Raw genomic sequence first — 18,778 nt, forward strand, 5'->3', positions numbered from 1 at the left:
TTTGGGAGCAGGTGACAGATCCTTTCCGTACGGACAGATTCCAATTCGACTTTATGGCTGCCCAGAGAGAAATGGTGAATTCGATTCGAGTTGGTTTATTTCTTATGCATAACCGATAACTATGCTAAGCGATGCTAACCTAACCTTGTTAGTTATTGCTAACGTATGTATGAAAAAATGAGCTTATTATGAATGAAACGATGAAACAAAACGAAATAAATAAGTTGAGTCTCAAGGCAAAACCTTCGCAGAGGCCATACAAAACAAAAAAATATAAGCATTTAGTTTATGCTTTTTTGTTGGCGTAATCATCACTTGAATTTTACATTTTGACCTCGAAATTACTTACGAAATTACTTAAAAATTACTGAATTTGTTTCTTAGTTTGATGATCTCCGATACTTCAGGATTTCCGGTACTTCTTCAATGTTTGACTACTGTTTTGCTGCAATCTCTGAGAAGACCGAAGAGATCACTTTACATTCGATCTTCATCATTAGATTCTGTTGCACTTTACACTTATACATCTGCTGCCGAGTTCACCCGACCTGTGTCACTAGAATCAGCTCTCAACTATTGAGACCCTGAACTCTTTCTGGAGATAGGAGAAGATACAGTCGATGAAAGGATAACTCTACCCAAAGGCAAACGATGTGGTACTTCTTAGCAAAGGCATTTTTTCTGTTCATAGTGAGTATGTTAGAAAAGAAGAAATAATGCTGGATGCACCTCAAAAGAGTAGGGAACTCATTGGAAACATCACTAAAAATAAGTCAATCATTTTTTTTATGAATACATTATTCAAAAAAGATCTAAAGAAACGTGATCATCAACCTTGTTGGACGTTAATCACACACAAGCCATTCGCATAAAATCATGTTGAAAGAGGTGAAAAAAATGACTTTGATAACTAATTTCAAAGCCATTTGCCATCCTGTACCCCTGGTACCTGTTTGTTTAACATACACTCGAAACGGATTGAATGCAGAAGTGCATCCCGTAACGGTTCGATTCACTTCCATCTTTTGTTGGAATAAATTGCATTATGTTCCCATCTAGCCCAACTGCCATGTGACCGTAACAGTGCAGCAGCATGCATGCATCAGAACGGAACGGAATTGCTTCTGTTCTTCGGAAAACAAATTGCAAATGCAAATATTGAATCATGTCCGTTCCCGGGGTCGCAGACAACATTTCCCATCCAGAAGGGCAGCGTGTGTGTGTGTGTTGGTAGCAGAGCTTATGCTGTTTGGGAAGTGATGAATATTTCTGTTTTGGCTTTGTTTGTGTCCTCCCAGCATTATCTGTGCCTGTCTTGAAAGCTAATCCTCGTAGACAATGAATTCAGCCATGAATATTTTATTTATGGAAAGGTAAACATTTGTAAAAAAAATACAAATTCATCGACTGTATAAACATCATTCGTTTTTTTTTCTCTCCCGGGCACATCTCTCTGTAGTTGCACTCAAATGCTTCAGAAGTTTAGCTCCAACGTTGTCAGAAACTTTTAGTCGAAGATCTTTGGCAGGTAAGGGGCATAAACAGAACGCTCCTTAATATAGTGCTGAGGTAGCATATACATATTCGTCAATAAGTTGTTTACCAATCGAAGTGCATTCTTAACAAGTTTCTCCTCTCGCGTTCAAAAATAAGCAAATGGTGATCAGTCTAGATGTATAGTTTCGGAAATGTCGTTAGCAGTCAGAATTCAATATTATAGCGCAGGTAACGCAAGTAAGTCGAACCAGCATTGGTGGAGAGAACGCTGAATTCCCAATAATGCAATCCATAATGAATACGAATTGCACTGTGAAAATGAAAATAACAGAAAAAAGCAAATAGTTTTGCATTTGTTCGAGATTATGGAGTCGTTCTTTGAATTCAGAATTTCTACGAATTTGATGATTTATTTAAAAGTTTCGTTTAGGGATGTCAAACTTCGTTGATGAATTGATTACTTCATGAAAATGAAGTGTAACTCTTTTTAACTATAAATAGTTTACATTCTTCCAAGTCCCAATGAGTGCCCAATGAGTGTCAAATTGGAATTAGATCGGAATATAAAGTAATATTTACTTTTTAATTATTTACTTGAATTTTGTACGATTCTAAAGAATCTTAAAATCCATTTGTCTCGGCCACAACCTGCATTAAGAGATGAACTATATTTTACAAATGACGCAGTTTCATATGAATGTGAAGAAAGTGAAATGGAATTCGTGCAGTGATATGTAATCATACTTTTTCACATCGAGAAGTAAGCATTTTTTGCAATTTATGTAGTGATGTTAGATTAAATGCGTTTTTTTGTTTTAGATAAAGTCTTTAATGCATCACTCTTGATCTTGCATACCATCAAAAGTTCTGGTTCATCTTGCGTTCCCAATGCATTATGAAAAAATCAGGAAAAAAAATCTAAAACTAATCCTTTTGGAGTGCTTTCCGTACTATTCAAATCCTTCATTTCCTGCGTGCATTTACTAAAATGCTTTTATGTACAATCTCTCTTCCAACAGGAGAATAGAGTTGAGCTCTATTTCAACATACTTCTAAAGTTATTACAAATCTGCGATAGTCCTGTGTATACAATATTTTAAAATTCATTATTAGCTGGCCCCATGTTTCATGCATAGCACGGCGCGGAAGGTTCATCACTTACATCAATTACAGTTGTCGACATTTACAGGAAGTGCGCTGAAATTGCACTTCATTGTAAAGTGTTGGGAATTTTCAGAATAACTCAGTCGTTGGGAATGGGACGTGTTTTATTCCCGAGCGGCTAGAGATGCTTTTTTTAACTCGTCATTTTTTGCTGTTTTTTTTTTTTAAATCGCGAAACAGACGGACGTACAGGAGTAAAAACCTTACCACACAAAATACCTTTGCTACATTCGATGCATCATTCCATGGAAAAGAGGATTAAATCGTTGTTGAATGCAACCGCATCACAGAAGCAATAATGGGAATGATGCTTGTGTTTACTTGTTACGGCACATCGTAAACGATTGTATCACAAACCAAACACCCATTTCATTGGTATCAAACAAACGTTAAGTAACGGGGAAAACCAGTTACAGATAGACCCGTACCGATGATGGTAACGATTTTAAATCGAAACACGTGTAACATCTTTTGACAGCATTCATGCGCTTTTAAAATACAACTTCAAACAATCAACAAACACATATCGATGGACGAGTTTGTTTTTGTTGTGTTTAGTTGTGTAGCATCATCAAATGTATCCTTATGGCAGTTTTGTTTTTCCATCCTTTTCATTCTCTTTCGCTCGCTTCACAGTGAACAACATGTTTTGTATGTTCATTTCGATAATATACGCTCCTGCTCTGCTCGTACTCACATATACGGCGAAGCTCGTTCATCAGAGTTAGTTTTGCAGTTTTGCGCACTGACGCCAGTTTGCTACGGCATATGCACTGTTTGTGCATTGCAGTGGTGTTTGCCAGCACACAGCATTCCATTTAACGGTGAAGTAGCGAACAGCAAGAAAAAAAAACGACCCTTTTCATTCCAAAGGACGGCAGCAGCAGCAAACACATCTATTTTGAAATGTATTGCTAGATTTGTTTATACCGATTGGTGCAATAACATTCACTCTTCCCGAGGTGTGCACCAAATTCGGAGTATTGGAGTTGGGATGTATAAATGAAATGTCTTTTAGAGAAAAAAAACGTTATCGGTTAGTGAATTCGACATTTTAAAAAATGATGCTTTTCAGATGAAGAAACTATCAATCGATGTTTCTTAGTGGACACAAATCTAGAAAAATCGGATCGAAAACCCCTTATTTTTTATGGGACAAATTCCAAAAATAGCCTGCCGAAATTGTCATTTGCAAAGCATTCAACAGATTCGCTCAATCGAAGCAAATGCCTTTTTCTATCAGTTATTTCAAATCAATTAGTTGCTTAATTCGATGCCGAATGGAAACTGGGTAAATGTTTAGCATGGCAAATGGTAGTATATTCGTCTGGTACAGCTTCGAAGCACAAGTTTGGTTCCATTTTCATGGTTCAACATACTTCAACTGGAACGTCAGGTGGGATTTGCACGTTTGAGTGAATGTGCAAGAACCGCTCCCTTTATGGTGCTAAATTCTGTTTTTTTTTTATACTGCTACATCGCTTCATTGACCCTTTCTTTTTTTTGACACGGACAAAAAAAACCCCATGCACCATAACTGATACAGTGCTGGCAAGGTACCACTATCAACCCCGAAGATGATGTCTTCGTTGAAGTTGTTTCCCGTTGTGTTGTTCGTAATATCTCAATTCAATGGCTATCCTTTCCGCACGACGGTGATACATGGGCACCAAAAATGGAGAACCATTTGTTGTTTAGCAATCGTGATTCTACTGAAACGTTCGTTCAACCATTCCTTATTGGCAAGAGGGCTAGTAAGAGAAAAGAAAGGAGAAAAAAGGCTAGGCGAAAACTCCCTTCATTGAGACGTATAAACCCGTTTTCTATTGAGACTCCTCACGCTAGAAGGCGATGTAATCAGGGAGCGCATTTAGTTGACGGTTGGATATTTTTCTCACCACCAGCTCATTCAGAGCCCCCTTTTTCAACACATCAGCGCTCTCGGTACACGCGGTGAAGGAAGAGCGTAAGAAAACGTTCACCAATCGACCGATGATGATGGGGTCGATGAGCTTGTGTCTAGCTGATGGGAGCAAACAGACAGGCAGAAGGACAGGCAGGCATTCGCACAGCATCCCGGCGAGCAAAGGCAGTTGATGGACCAATTTGTGGTCAATTTAATCTTCTTTTCTACTTGGCCGACTATTCAGGGCCGTTCGTCAAGATGGCGGTACTGACCACTAACGAGGCGGCGGGCACCGTTATTTTTCATCGTTCGTGTTTATCGCCAGCTTTCAAACATCATACATTCGGTGCAGTGTCAATATTGTGGTTAAAAACAAAAAACAAACCTCGAACAGGTAAAAAAAAATTGTATTGAACTACCGTTTTTAGTACAATGTACTTAAATGGATTCAATTCAGCGTGTGCATGTGTGCAGTTTATCGCCCCCGAACTGGATGCATCGACCGGTGCCATTCTTTTGTGAGAATCAATATTGTAAGAAAAGATCGCTTTAAGAGCTGTTACACCGCTGAAGTAGTAGTAATGGTTGAGAGAATGTCTGTGGTTTCACATCCACCAAAAATGGTCGCCGGTTATATGGAGTCGTTGATAGAAAGCGATAAGCGAACAAAACGGATACGAGTGGAGTTGTGTAATATCGTATGTAATCGAGTTTGTCATTGAACGAATTGAATTGGATCTCTCATAAACCAATTCAGCAAAATAATGCGTTTCGTTTCGTTGCTCTTTGTACCATCTCCTTTACGAACATGCATGGAGACGCCTGGTAGTTTACAGAATTTTCTAAAGAGTTTTGTTACAGCACGACTTTGTTACTTTAAAATATCCCAAACAAAGTTGTTAAAAGTATATATTTGTATAGTATATTAAGTTCTCTATAAAAATGAAAAAAACAGGTTCTTTTCGTTGCTCTTTGTACCGTTCGCATTTCGAACATGCATGGAGACGCCTGGTACTCTACAGTATTTTGTAAAAGGGAGTTGTTACATCACGATTTTATTACTTTAAAATATCCCGAACAAAGTTTTAAAAAGTAAATATGATTAGAGTATATTAAATTTTCTAAAAATCGACAAAAACGACTCGTTTCCTTGCTCTTTGTACCGTTCGCTTTTCAAACATACATGGAGACGCCTGGTACTTTACAGAATTTTGTAAAGGGTTTTGTTACAGCACGATTTTATTTCGTTTAAATATCCCGAACAAAGTTGTAAGAAGTAAATATTCTTATAGTATCTTAAATCCTTTAAAAAAACGAAAGAAATGCCGGTTTGAAATGTATCACATCCGCGCGATTGTACACGACACCGCGTGAAAACAAAGCTTCACTTCGGGCTAATAGGCGCGTCGTTCTTGCGCGAATTGGCTGCATAATCCTTCAACAATCAGAAGCTTTCATGCCGTTTATCCTTCTTTCACACCAAAGATCTACCGAACGCAAGCGAAAAAGGGCGCTAGGGGTGTCGGAGGTTTTAATTGTTTCCAGCGGAAGAAAATTAACTTCCGTCCAAACCCCGGGAACCGTTGGAGGTGGGCCCGGAGTGCTTTACTCTGTCGAGGAATGAGTTATCGAGGCGGAACGAACAATCACCAGAGCACGAGATACTTGTACACGGTACCAAGCGATGGTAACACTCGGCTGAAAGCATTAGTAACCGAGTAAAAGGGGAGTTTACGCGCATTTAGGTAAAGAAACAATAAGAGAGCAAAAGAGAGAAAGAGAGACACAGCGACAGAGAAAACAAAAGACGAGAGAGGGAGAGATCACGTGGCATCAAGCGACTGAAAATATGCACTTATGTGTAATTATCGTTACAAATTATTAATTCAATTTTCCACTTCATCTCAGCACGGCAACGAGCGAAGATTGGTACGTGCGGGAAAAGTTCGTTTACTTTAGATGGTAGCCTAGGGTCTTACTTAGAGCGCCAACTTATAACGCCTTGCGCGAAGAGACCATCCCTCACCGGGAGGGGATAAGATTTGGGGTGGGGGGGACGAGCGAAATTATGTTTCATTTTCGCTGATGCATGGAACTGTGGATTAGATAATTAACTTTTCCACCACAAAACTTCCATCCGCCTGAATGGATAGTTTTTTTCTCAAGATTAATTTGTTACCCAATAAAACTTAACTACTCGCTTTTGGACCATTCACAGACACGTTTATGCTATTGACACATTTTAAAAATATTTGTCTTGTGTCTGCCTTTCTTCAGTTTCTGCATCAACACCCGTTGCTGGTTGGTTGATGCATTTTCTTTTTCCACAAAACGATAGTAAATATTTCCCAGGCGAACATGCGTTTAATCGGATCGTAAGTGGAAGTAATTGAATTTGTACCCAACGCAACGTCCCTGGATCCTTCCCCCCAAGGTTGTTTCCTTGTCCGTAATGGGTATTTTATTTTTCTGTCTTTGTGTCCCAAAAGAGCTCGCTGGGAGCACGAATATTCTTGGCTTGGAACAGCACCCCTGTACAGTACCGTTCGGTAAACCATTTTTATACTAATATGCACAAAAACGGTAAATGGTTCCAGCAATCAGCCAGCGCCGGACGTGCTAGTGTGCAGCGAGGTCGTGCAGAACCGTTCTACCGGTTCGTACGCAGAGCATAATACTGCAGAGGGATGGTGTTGCGATCGAGAGCAAAATCGAATTCCGGATCATAATGTTGAACCATAAATACAATAAAAATTAATAGGCAATCGTTGGGTTTGCCGAACACGTGCGCCGTTGGGCACAACGGGCGCAGAGCGTAACGGACGGAAAGTTTGCTGTTGTTTCAGTGTGCACAATGGCAGCTGTCTTGTTGGGTTGTGCTGGCCGCAGGTGAAGAAAATGACTGCCACGGTCGGCAGAGGCTCACACGTATGCCACACTTGGTCGAATAAAGCTACCCACAAGGTCCGCATTAACATCGCAACGGTCACCGGTATTCCCATCGGTCCCTGTCGGCAAATGGTTGTGTCCCACTCTCAAGGATTCCTCTGTACATGTACGAGGAAATACTACCATTTATAGTGGGAATTGGTTCTTCGGTGCCTAGCTATCCAGTTTATCGTGGGGGAGGGCGTATGCAAGAAATAGACAGCCTCACTTTCAAATGCGTGTTTTCTTCAATTGATAAAAGATAAGAACTCTACGTCCGAAAGGAACTTCGGGGCTGGATAGTGAAAAGTTTAGCTCTGGTTTAGATCTGCCAAAGTTCTAAATTTGATTTTGCTTCCGCACAGCATTCAAGCGTTGGACGGTTGGTTGGACGGTGTCGTCTACCAAAGGATGTCTTAATCGAATGAGTTCTGGTACGGTGAAAAGCTGTACACGGAGCATGTCGCTATCAGAACATTTCGAAAGACACCTAAAGCACAATAAGCTTACCGGCTTGGAGCGTGCCTCGTGTGAGTCGCCGGCAGGCATTAATCGAAAGCCTCCCACACGGTCCCGCTTTGACTTTAATTGATGATTTTCCATTATGGCTCATAATCCCGCCCGTTTTTCGGTACGATTCCCAGCTGTGCCACACACGGAAGGATGTGAAGGCATATCTTTCTGTTCGCTGTCCTGTCCATTTCCCACCACAAAAAGGAACGTTCGCTTCGGTTTCGGACTGTGATTTGATTATTGAAATCTTCTGCCAGAGTTCGTGGAATGGCTATTATGTTGTGCTTTCCATTCCTAGCTCAAAACGAATTCGACGACCAATTAACTAAAATGTTCGCACGAAACGGATGGGGAATCAAAGGGTGGAGTAATATTTCCCGGTGGTCACCGGCTAAACGTGAAACCACAGTGTGCGAGAGACTTCTCTAATGGATTAACAAGTGCCAAACTAACTATATCTCGCTGTACGTGGGTTTTGGGTTGTATGCGAGTGCAAAACTGCACTACGGATGACTTCTACCCAGGGGCCTCGGGAGAGATCCAGGAGCCCGGGAGATCCAGAATATGGAACATGATAACGCCATCGGTACGCTTGCAAAGCGGTCAACGGCGCTACTGCCATCACACGCTAATGTGACACACCGATGGTTCGATGGCCGCGGCAAATGGATATGCCGAATTTCCATTATCGTAAAATAGGGTTAATCTTGACGGATTTGAAATTTTCCATCGCCGTGCGTGTGGCTTTTGTGGTGTTGTTTGCTCGCGCGGCTAGCGGTCGCACTGCAGCGCATTGTTGCTAGGGCGTAACAAAACCTATTTAAGCGGTTCGTTGGCGTGCGGGTCCGTGCGTTCTATTGAGGCGCATTCTGGAACGCACTTTGGTCGCAAATGGTTTTGTTTATCCGTGCTTCACTGACAAGCAAATCGGAATTTCGTAAAGACACTCATATCCATTTGATGGAAAGCATTTTCAAGCCAGCTAGCCATTAGTTAGGCTTGTTATTCTGGGTATTGTCGATGCTGCTGGGAAACTGGACCAACTCTTCGTGGTTGTTGCGTTGCTAAATGTGCCTTGATATAACCTAGAATAATCACTTACGGTTAAAGAACCCGTTCAACAAGCACTCACAACCATTCGCAAGAGCAGCCTAAGCTATAAATCTCAAACCACCATCTAACCATGCTGGCAGATGGGTTGATTCGTGTGCAATAAGTAAAAATATAAAGCTTTCGACCGGCTACATGAGCCTTGCTGCTTGGAGGCGTTCCTCACCACGTTTTAAAATGGACGCACAACACACACCTACACACCTCCGACAGCCTTTTGCAATCCAAAAGTCATCATAAATTGTTTCAATTCACCAGAATTTATGGAGATTTCTTATGTCTTATAGGCGTGTGGCTCGGGTGGCCGAGAGTTAGGGCATCGCAACAAAAGACTCACTCTGCTCGCGAAGGCGGTTTTTCATGAAGATTTACTTCCGGCTGCCATACTGCGGTTCACCATGGGTTACCGCGCGGTGGTTTTGAGTGTATCCCCTTCGGGTTTCTTCCAGCCCCGTACGGAGGCGGACCGAAATTTGCGAAAGGTTTCCTAGCGCCCAATGTGAAGATAAGCGAAGATGCCACTTGTTTGCCCGAAAGCTCACGCTGGAATGGGGTTTGAACCAACTTTGATTGGTTGGACGGGTTTGTTGGGTGTGGCAGTCCGATTTTCGAATGGTTTGACCAACCGTCGGCGGTGTTGGGGGAAGGAAATGAGAACCCATAAATCACTATGTTCGAACCATTTTTCATACCTGCGCCCCGTGTACACCATTTGCTGTGCCTAGCCAAGGGTTTCTGGTGGTACGAAAAACCACGGCAAAATGGTCCACCTTCCCGGATGGCACACGGATCGTTAGAGAAATCTGTTTCTGAAAGCGAAATTAGCATGTTTTGGGTGGGAGGCAAAATTTAAGGAATTTCACTGATTCGCTTCTCGCGAACATCGACGGAAAAAAGGAATGCCAGGCTAAGGGCTGAGCGTATGACTAGCCATGAAGTCAATTAGACAGTTCGCAATGTCGACCGAAAGGGATGAGGAAAGTATGGAAGAAGGGTAGATGGAAGACGCAAAAGAAATCACCGACCGTTCGATTGAATCTTCGAAATATCGGATTTCTTTTGGGTGCTTTGGTTAGATTGATGGGCACCGTAACCCCCATTCCCAACCACCCGACACATCGTTACGATGATAGTTCCCATTTCGCTTCCTGTATCGAAATTATGTGGGTGGAAAAGTGTGATGGGGCGCCGTTTTTTGGGGAAACGTTTCTTCCATTGTGGCGGTTAGGCTTTATCGCGAAGTCAACATATAATAACGTGCGCACCCCCACCCACCGATGCGCTCGGACCGATTTTGTCCGATATTCCATCTTGACCTCAGGTGGTGGCGGCACACCGGAAGCGAAACGCAATATCGATGATTGATGATCGGTATCAGGGATGTTACCATGGGGTACACCGGGTGGACGCCAGCAGACGCCAGGTGGTTTATTTTTCGCGATAGAATAGCTGTGCTGTGAAGATTTGCTCCGTGTTGTGTGGCATTGTTGTAAAAGCTAAATGAAGCCTGTGAAATGTTATAAATCAGTTTGATACGCTCTATTTGTCAGCGGTGAGTCGCGCGAAATGGTTTCTGGCCGGTGGTACTGTGGAGCAGGCCTGTTCGAGACAGGACGGGACGCGTCCTGGACTGGTCTGTGATAAAATATTAAATCATTTGTTTCATTCGCCTGCGAGAAGAGATAGGCAAACCGAAGCAGAAACACGGCAGGAAAAGTATAACGGACGTTGTTGGTGTGATGTAACGATAATCTTCCATAATGAGTTTTATTATTGGCGTTGATAGAACTTAACAATAGAATGTAATCAAACCCCCCAAAAAAAGAGCACAAAATTGAAAAATATTACAATTATTTAAAGGTAGCAAAAAACAATTAATTGTTTTAGCTATTTTTATCTAAAAATATCTCGTTTATTAATAACACAAGCGAGAAACGACAAACCAACAAACTGTGAACAAGTTGTCGGAATCCTGACGTTGTTAAAACTTATAATTCTTCACCGAAGGAAATTAGAAAACTTGCCATGATTAGGATAGCACAATTCTTCTATTATCTCCACCCCACCCGCATTCAACTTTGATGTTGTAATGCTAAAGTTGCTAGGGTAACGGTGGAGCCATAAAAAAACGACGCAGCAGATTCGTGTTACTGCTTCTGCACACTGTGAACCCGGGTCAAGTACAACCGCCCAGGGCTACGATCAAGTTTCTTTTGATTTTAAAGTCATCGCCGTAACGAGCTAAGGCAAACGAAAGAAACAACCTAAAAAAAAACGGCAACATCTCTCTTCATTAGCTAGAAGCATTCGGTGAGGTCAGGCCCATGCCCGGTAACGTCGGTGTCGTAGTATACAACGCACAGTTCTTCCCTTCTCGGCAAATTGGTAAAGCCAACAAGTTGGTGAAAATAAATTCCCCTAACGACACGGAACATGCTGCCGCTCTAAGGCGAGGTAGACAGTGTCAAACATAATTTGAATTTTCCAAAAAACCACAATCAACACCAACAGCAGGCCAGTTAGTGTCCTTACGCAAGCTTACGAGAGTGTCCTTTCCGGTTTTGATCTCGGTCCAGGGTGCAGGTACTTCAACCGTCGACACATCTTTAAATGTCGTAATGGTAAAAACAGCAAAAAAATGAATTCCAACCATAGGTCAGGCACACCGGAATGAGATGAGTAATTCAAAAGTTAAATAGATGACGCATAGTAACGTACCGTGTCGGATCGCTTTGCTGGCTGCAGTTGTTGCTACGACGGAACCGATCGTTTCCGCTGGAAAAAGTTTTAATTTGATGCCAAACTTTGTCCTATTTTTGGTAACTGTTGGGCTGGCAAATATCAAAACAGGCCAAACAAAAAAAACGCAAACTTTTCCTGTCTCCCGATTTCTCGTTTGGTATTTTAACGAATAGGATGAACGTTATTTAAGGAGGAACAGAAGAAAACCCATGAACGCCGACACTCACACATTTGGAGAATGGAAAAATAATTCTTCTCCAGTGAGGACCTCAATTGCCGTCGAACCATTCTGCATGGTAACAGTGATCGATCTCGAGTGATTGGAGTTCCGATTTTCCGTTCGGTCAGCGCATAAATTCGTCCAACGGGTACACTGCCGTTGGACGTGCATGGTAAAGTTCTACAACCTGGCCGAACAGAAGCAGCATCATCATCATCATCATCATCCTGCAGCCGTACGAGCTTTAGAAAATGCATTTGACAGCTGCTTGGAATGGTGGCTTTTTCACTTGGCCTCTAGCTGACTTCTGGCCCCTGTATCGTACCCGGTCTCCCGAAAGAACTCAATTGACCGCTCGACTCTTTGATGAAGTTAGTCCTACATTTAATTTCGCTCGGATCGTCCTGTGCCGTACCGTAAATTCTCCCGTGTGATGTGTGCGTTCTTTTTTTTTTGTGTGAGTTAGGAGCTAAACTTTTCACGTCTATGAAGTCACCTGACGTAGTAGTTTGGCATGCATGGAATGATGCCTTCCGGCTTTCGTAACACACACTCTCCCTCTCTCTCTCTCTCTCTCTCTCTTTCTATTAGGGGCGAAAAACGCACCGATCGCACGTCAGTCGACATGGCAGGCAGTTGGGTAATCTTGTTTGCTCATTACATTCTCGACACGAGACCACACAGTTCATCATTATTCTTACCGGGGCGTCATGGTGCCCTATGGGGTGTTACCAGGTGTACACGGCCAAAGTACGAACGAGTTGTACGGTGGACCTCATTCATATGGATCCCAATTTTTGGGGTAGCACGGTTGGCGAACCGGGCCGGCAAATGGGTCTTACACCTTTTTCGTCCAAGTTTTCCCCCATTCCAAAAAACGAACTACCCAAGTGCCGTCTGAGCGATTATCTGCATACAGGAGCAGCACACAAAAAAAAGGAAAAGGGCAAACGAGACAGCACCAAACTTTCATTGCCCTTAAATGTACGTACGTATGGGGTCGTGTAAAAGTATCCCAAGGACAAAGCGAATGGTAGCGTGTATGTTTACGTACGGATAATTTTGACGGATCATGAGGTATCAGGCCAAAAGATATTGCTGATTCCGTAAGCTCGTGTTCACGATTCCGAACACGTTGTACGGGTACTGGTGCAAATCTTTTGTGGTAATTCCGAGAAGAAACGCAACGAAAAAAATGTATTTGATCCGATGCGGTGGTAATGAGTTGCCTTTTGCTGTTGGTAAAACGAGCCCGTACGAAAACGGGTCTTACTTTCACTTCATGCGGGTATTCGATTATTGGGTACCAAAAAAGGTGGCCAAATAAAACGGATCCAGACTACGCTAGAGTTGATTGGATAGAGTTTGAAATAATTACATCAAACATGTATTTTCAATCCTCAAAATTAAACAACATTTGTTATGAGTCGCTTTTCCTTGGTGAAAATTCTGCAGAGTCATCGATCAACTCACAAAAATCCAGTACACCGATACTGATTCCGTTTGCTTTATTATCTCGTAAACTAACGTACAATGTTCGCTTGCCAATTACACTGACAAGTGCCTTTGCTGGGCATTTCAATTGTTTCACAAATTCAAAAAGCATATTGATGTTCTTTTGCTAGTTTAATTTGTCCAAAAAGTGCACATGGAAAGAAACCCCCATCACCGTAAAATGAGAAATCCGGTTGGTACGCGGGAAGGCAAACAGCGCGGCAAACGTTGAACATGGGTTCAATTAGGTAAATGAAAAATCACTCATGAGATTCAGCCCGATTGAAAAGGTGGTGGTGTGGTTGTATAGGATACCCGGTACACTCCAGCAACAGGTGTACAAAGGTACCCAACCTCACAGTGCTGTAGCATCCATTAGAATGGATTTTCCGCCCCCAAAAAAACGAAGAAGCGCTATTGAAGAACTTAGGTTCATGGCAATTCTACAGCCCCCCAACCAATTTGCTGATGTTCCCATAAGACGGAAATCAACGAAAACCCTCCAATTGCAGTGTTTTTTGGGGAAGATTGGAATGAGTTTGACCAAGGCATGAATTTGAAGTAGAATGTGCGCTGGAAGATTTGCGATACGGAGACGATAAGATTGATATGGGTTCCCAAGCAGGGAATTATATCCATGCTCCTCCAGCTGGTGCTTATGTGCATGTACGAGCTCTTTAGACAGATGTTGATTGAGGTTCAAGGTTTGGTATGCTTAATTGCAAACGGTGGAATTAGGCAAGCAGAATTTTAGATGGTGTATGTATGTAGATGTACTATAAGTCCAGAACTATCAAATCGTGGTTGTATGTAAAAAGAATTGCTGGAGTTACGGTCGACTTCCCCAATAACCTAAAGGAAATTCAAAACATTTCAGAATTCTACAATACGAATACGATAATAACGGCAAGACATGAAAAGAGGTCAGCTTGAGTGGCACGCCATTCATTACGTCTAATTTCATTTGCTCTAAAACACTAAGAATAGTACCTGCAGATATACTCCCAAGGTAGCTGCAGTGCATTCCAAGGAATAGAAGAAATAAAAAAAACTTCAAAAACTCTAAAACACCACAATCTTCAATGTCCAAAAAAAAGGGAAGCCAAAAACATTAATAACTCTGATAGGAGGAGTAGGAGTGATCTTTATGCCTTATACTGTGTATGCATAAAGTATGTGCCAAATGATAGCCAGAGGTTGAGGAACTTATTTTTTCCCTCAATCCACATATGGATCGAAAACCTTCTGCATGTGCATCATTTATATAAACGTGTATGTGTGTGATTGGGCATGCACAGCAGGAAACTTGCCGTACAGCTGTCCCTTTTGCACTCGGCTATTCATTCACTGCCATCTTGAGAAATATTTTTGGGTGGCTTACAATCGACCCAGGCGGTGAACTGATTCAGGTGGCTCTGACCGAGGCCACGAAACTCCTGCAGCACCGCCGGCGACAGAAGCGTGTGTGATATGAATGATATATTAATACGACTAGCCGTCGTATGCTGATACACGGCACACCAACCGGAAGAAGCGAACCCGTTTTCGGGAGGGTGAATCGGCTTCGTCGAGAGTGAACGTCGTTGGAATGGCCGATGGTACCATCTGGTGGGTATGCTCCAGCCCAAGGTGTGACACTGTGGTGTGACTGAAAATTGCACAACCCCAATAGTCGTGCAGCTTTCATATTCTGCATTCAACTTCATCGCATCTCGCTATCTGGAGTTTCCACTTTTTCCACATGCGGCATGGTCGTCGGAAGCGCGAACGGAATACGAAATATTGTCTTTCGTAGCAGAACCGAACCGGGCTCTTGCTTTTCCGCCGCTGCTTTCGTAAATGTTTGAATTCGAACCGCTCGCAGATAGGTGACGGGCACCACCTTTAGCCTGGTGTGTCTGGTTGAGTGCATACATTTTTCATAACCATCACGCTACCCTGGCAGTGGAGATCCCCATAAGGATCTTCGAGTCGACTTTGGCGGTCACTGGTTTTTTGGCATGCGAAAACAATTTGCGCCGTTTATAGGACTGTTATATCATCTTCACAATTCTCGCTATCTTCGTCCTGGTGGGCCAGTTACCATACCGATTCCCTGGCCGCGATGCAGGGAAACATGGCGTTTCCATGCGAGAAGAATTGTTTTTGAACGTTTCACCTGTCAGGTGGCTTCAACAAATCAACTCACCGAAACGACACCTTGCCGTGGGTGAAAGATGCTGCTTTGCGCGCGCGTTTTCGTGCTATCTAACGTCACGATGGCGCACGACACACCCGAACCGGGTACGAAAGAAGATAGCATTTTTATGGGGTCATTAATATGAAAATTTTAAAATTTATGACTTTTCATTACTTTTATGGCTGGAAAGCAATTCCGCTGGAAAGGTTCCAGTGGGCAACGGTGCGAAGGGTGAATGGCAGGACAGGACACCAACCGTGACAGGTTACGATTTTTGGGGCGGCTCATCTTACGGCTAAGCCACAGCTGATTCGCTCATCGCTAAGCTTTGCGCCCGTAATGCCGGGCCGCGCTACACCATTTTGATGGCAAAAGATTACGATCCTCATTTTCATGCCCGGGCGTAACCGTGTTCCGACTCGCCCAACTCGAAACGATAGCCCACAGTCCCGCTGGAACACTTTATCGCGTACCTAAGCGCTGTTGGATCCGCTCCTTTTTTCGCTTCTTTTTCATTGCAATGAAAAGAATCAACAACAAAAAAGCTGAAACTGCAGTGAGACAAAATGACGCCCGCCTATCAGGAATGATGGGAGCACGTCCCTAATCTCTCTCAAGAAGGCGCGACACCATGAAAACCGTTGCCTTGCGGACGTCTAACGGTCAGTGCCATAAATCATGCTCCTACTTCCGGGAGTGGGCAGGTTAATTAGCATGACAAAGGATTTATGCCTCCTCAAAACGAATTGGATGTGAAATGGGAGACAGTGCGATAGCTGAAGCCAACGACAACAGAAAGAAAAGAAAGCAAGTAGCAAAATAAAATTAAACTCAATCAACTCGTTACAAAAAAACCGGACACGGAGATGGTTTAACGTGTTAACCCACCCGATCATAAGGATTATGTTTCACGAAATTGAATCAGACCTTTTCCGAAATGTCGTGCGCTTTGTGTACTGCAAATTGTGTCAATGGCAGTTTTATTTCTCGTTTATATTATCTCATTGATGGTATTATTTGGAACTGACAGTTTAATTTGGTATTTAATTAACTTGAACTGTGCAGTAATAATTTATAATGGAACAAACATATTTAAAAAGAATAAAGACATTCGTGTTTAAGGTGCTGCTTTGTCATGGATTCAATGAAGAGAAATTCTCGAAAGCTTAAGAGAATCATTCAAATCGCTCAAAAATTATCTCAGATCAAAAACCTTCATGGCCTTTTAAAAATGTTATTAAAAAAATTGTTAAATACAGGCGTCCCTCGAGTTACGACTGTATTTGCGACCGAAAAAAGAGCCCGAAGCAAGGCGTAAGTCGAAATTGTCGTAAGTCGAGAATACATCGTTTATAACCGTATGTAAAGAGTCGAAAGCTTTATTTAAATATTCTAGAGGAAAAAATAATCTACAAATCGTTTTGAATAGTATATTAACCTTTGTTTCAATGACCAAAAACACACCCTTTATCGAGAATGTATGAGTTTATTCCAAAAATTTAATTTATATATTCAGTGAAGACCATAATTTTTTAACGGTTGCCGGTGAAAATAAAAAAAAATGGCAATTTGAGCAAAATAACAACTGTCAACTGTCAAAATCAAAATCGTCGTATCTCAAGGGGGTCGTAACTCGGGGGACGCCTGTAAGCCATTTTTATTTTTAAATATTTTCTTGTAAATTGCTTTTCTTCCAATATATGAGGTATGTTATTACCTAGTATATTGCCCTTCTGATCTCTCTTTTTAAATAAAGTTACTAAAGTAACTACTTAGCAACCGTTAGATTAGATGCTATTCTCATATTTGATTAAGTTATTAATTATTTCGATTTCAAGCTCAGAAAAATGTTGTTCTCTGGAGTGAAAAATCCTCCAGCGAAAACCTTGCTTCATTTGGTATTTTACCCATTCATGTACAAATCACGTAGACGGTGATATTTGTCCATTGTTAACACTTTTACCATGATTAGCGAAGCCCAATTTACATCCGCAGTGGAGTTGCTCGATCCGTGTCTCCTCAGGCTTGTGGTTTGAGATTGGTAATTGGTAGAAGTATTCTGAGAGAGAGCATCAACAACAACAAAAAACCCAAAAGACCGTTCCGCCGTGATTAATTTGCAGCCCTAAAACCTTGGTTTGCAATGTACGTCGTTTGGTAAAATTATCCCTTCAGCCGAGCGACAATTCTGGTAATGAGCTTGGCTAACGAGCCTCACCGGGGCAGAGTCCGACTCTGGATTACGGTTGACCGCATTCGAAGGACCTGCACGGTGAAAAGAGAGATGTCAAATACCCCATCCCGAGCGTCCCACACGGACACACACACAGCTCAACTTCATCAACGGTACGATCTCAATCAGTTGCAATCAAAATCGGAGGTCCTTGCGAACCCCCCCTCGATGAAATGGGTTTGCCGCACGAATCAAGCATGCAGGTGTTGTTTTCGATGTCATTTCGACTAATACGCGAGCTGTTCATCAGAAGGTTCGGCAAAACGATACGCAGAAACCTTCCGTAAGTGGAGCCGATTGGTAAATGAGATGTTTAGTTTCCAATCACGTACACCGGTGGGCCTCTACTGGTTGTCCTTTTCGTTTGCTGTTTGCTGTTCTGCAAGCTCTATCAATCTTGGTATGGGCGATCGGATCCCATCCTCACAAGCTCACCAGCACGGATGATCGAACAATCGGGTACAAGAGGAATATTGGAAGGAGTGTAAAGGTTGAAAGAGTTCATTGGCATACAATTCAGCCGTACCACCCTGGCAGGGAACGGAACTTATGCTATTCAATTAAATTATCTTGCTCATCAGTACAAATATTGATACCCTTTCATACCCGACAAGTAATACAACCCACTGCCTCGTATTTGTTCTTCCCCCTAGGCGTACACTGAAAAGGTTGTAAATTTTCAAAAGCTATTCAAAAATGGATCATGGGTCAGACGGGCAAATAAAACTCGGCGCTGTTACTTATGGCGCGTATTGGGATCGAAGCACTGGTGAAAATTAACTCACTTTTAAT

The 18,778-nt window shown here is 42.3% G+C and overlaps 1 protein-coding gene across 23 annotated transcripts in view; it reads right to left on the minus strand.

The window, feature by feature from the left end:
- LOC125765898 (low-density lipoprotein receptor) overlaps positions 1–18,778 on the minus strand; it is a 161,643-nt gene that overhangs the window by 38,526 nt on the left and 104,339 nt on the right. The gene's annotated exons all lie outside the window — the stretch shown is intronic.

The sequence above is a fragment of the Anopheles funestus genome, chromosome 2RL (genome assembly GCF_943734845.2).
Source record: "Anopheles funestus chromosome 2RL, idAnoFuneDA-416_04, whole genome shotgun sequence".
Taxonomy (NCBI): Eukaryota; Metazoa; Arthropoda; class Insecta; order Diptera; family Culicidae; genus Anopheles; species Anopheles funestus.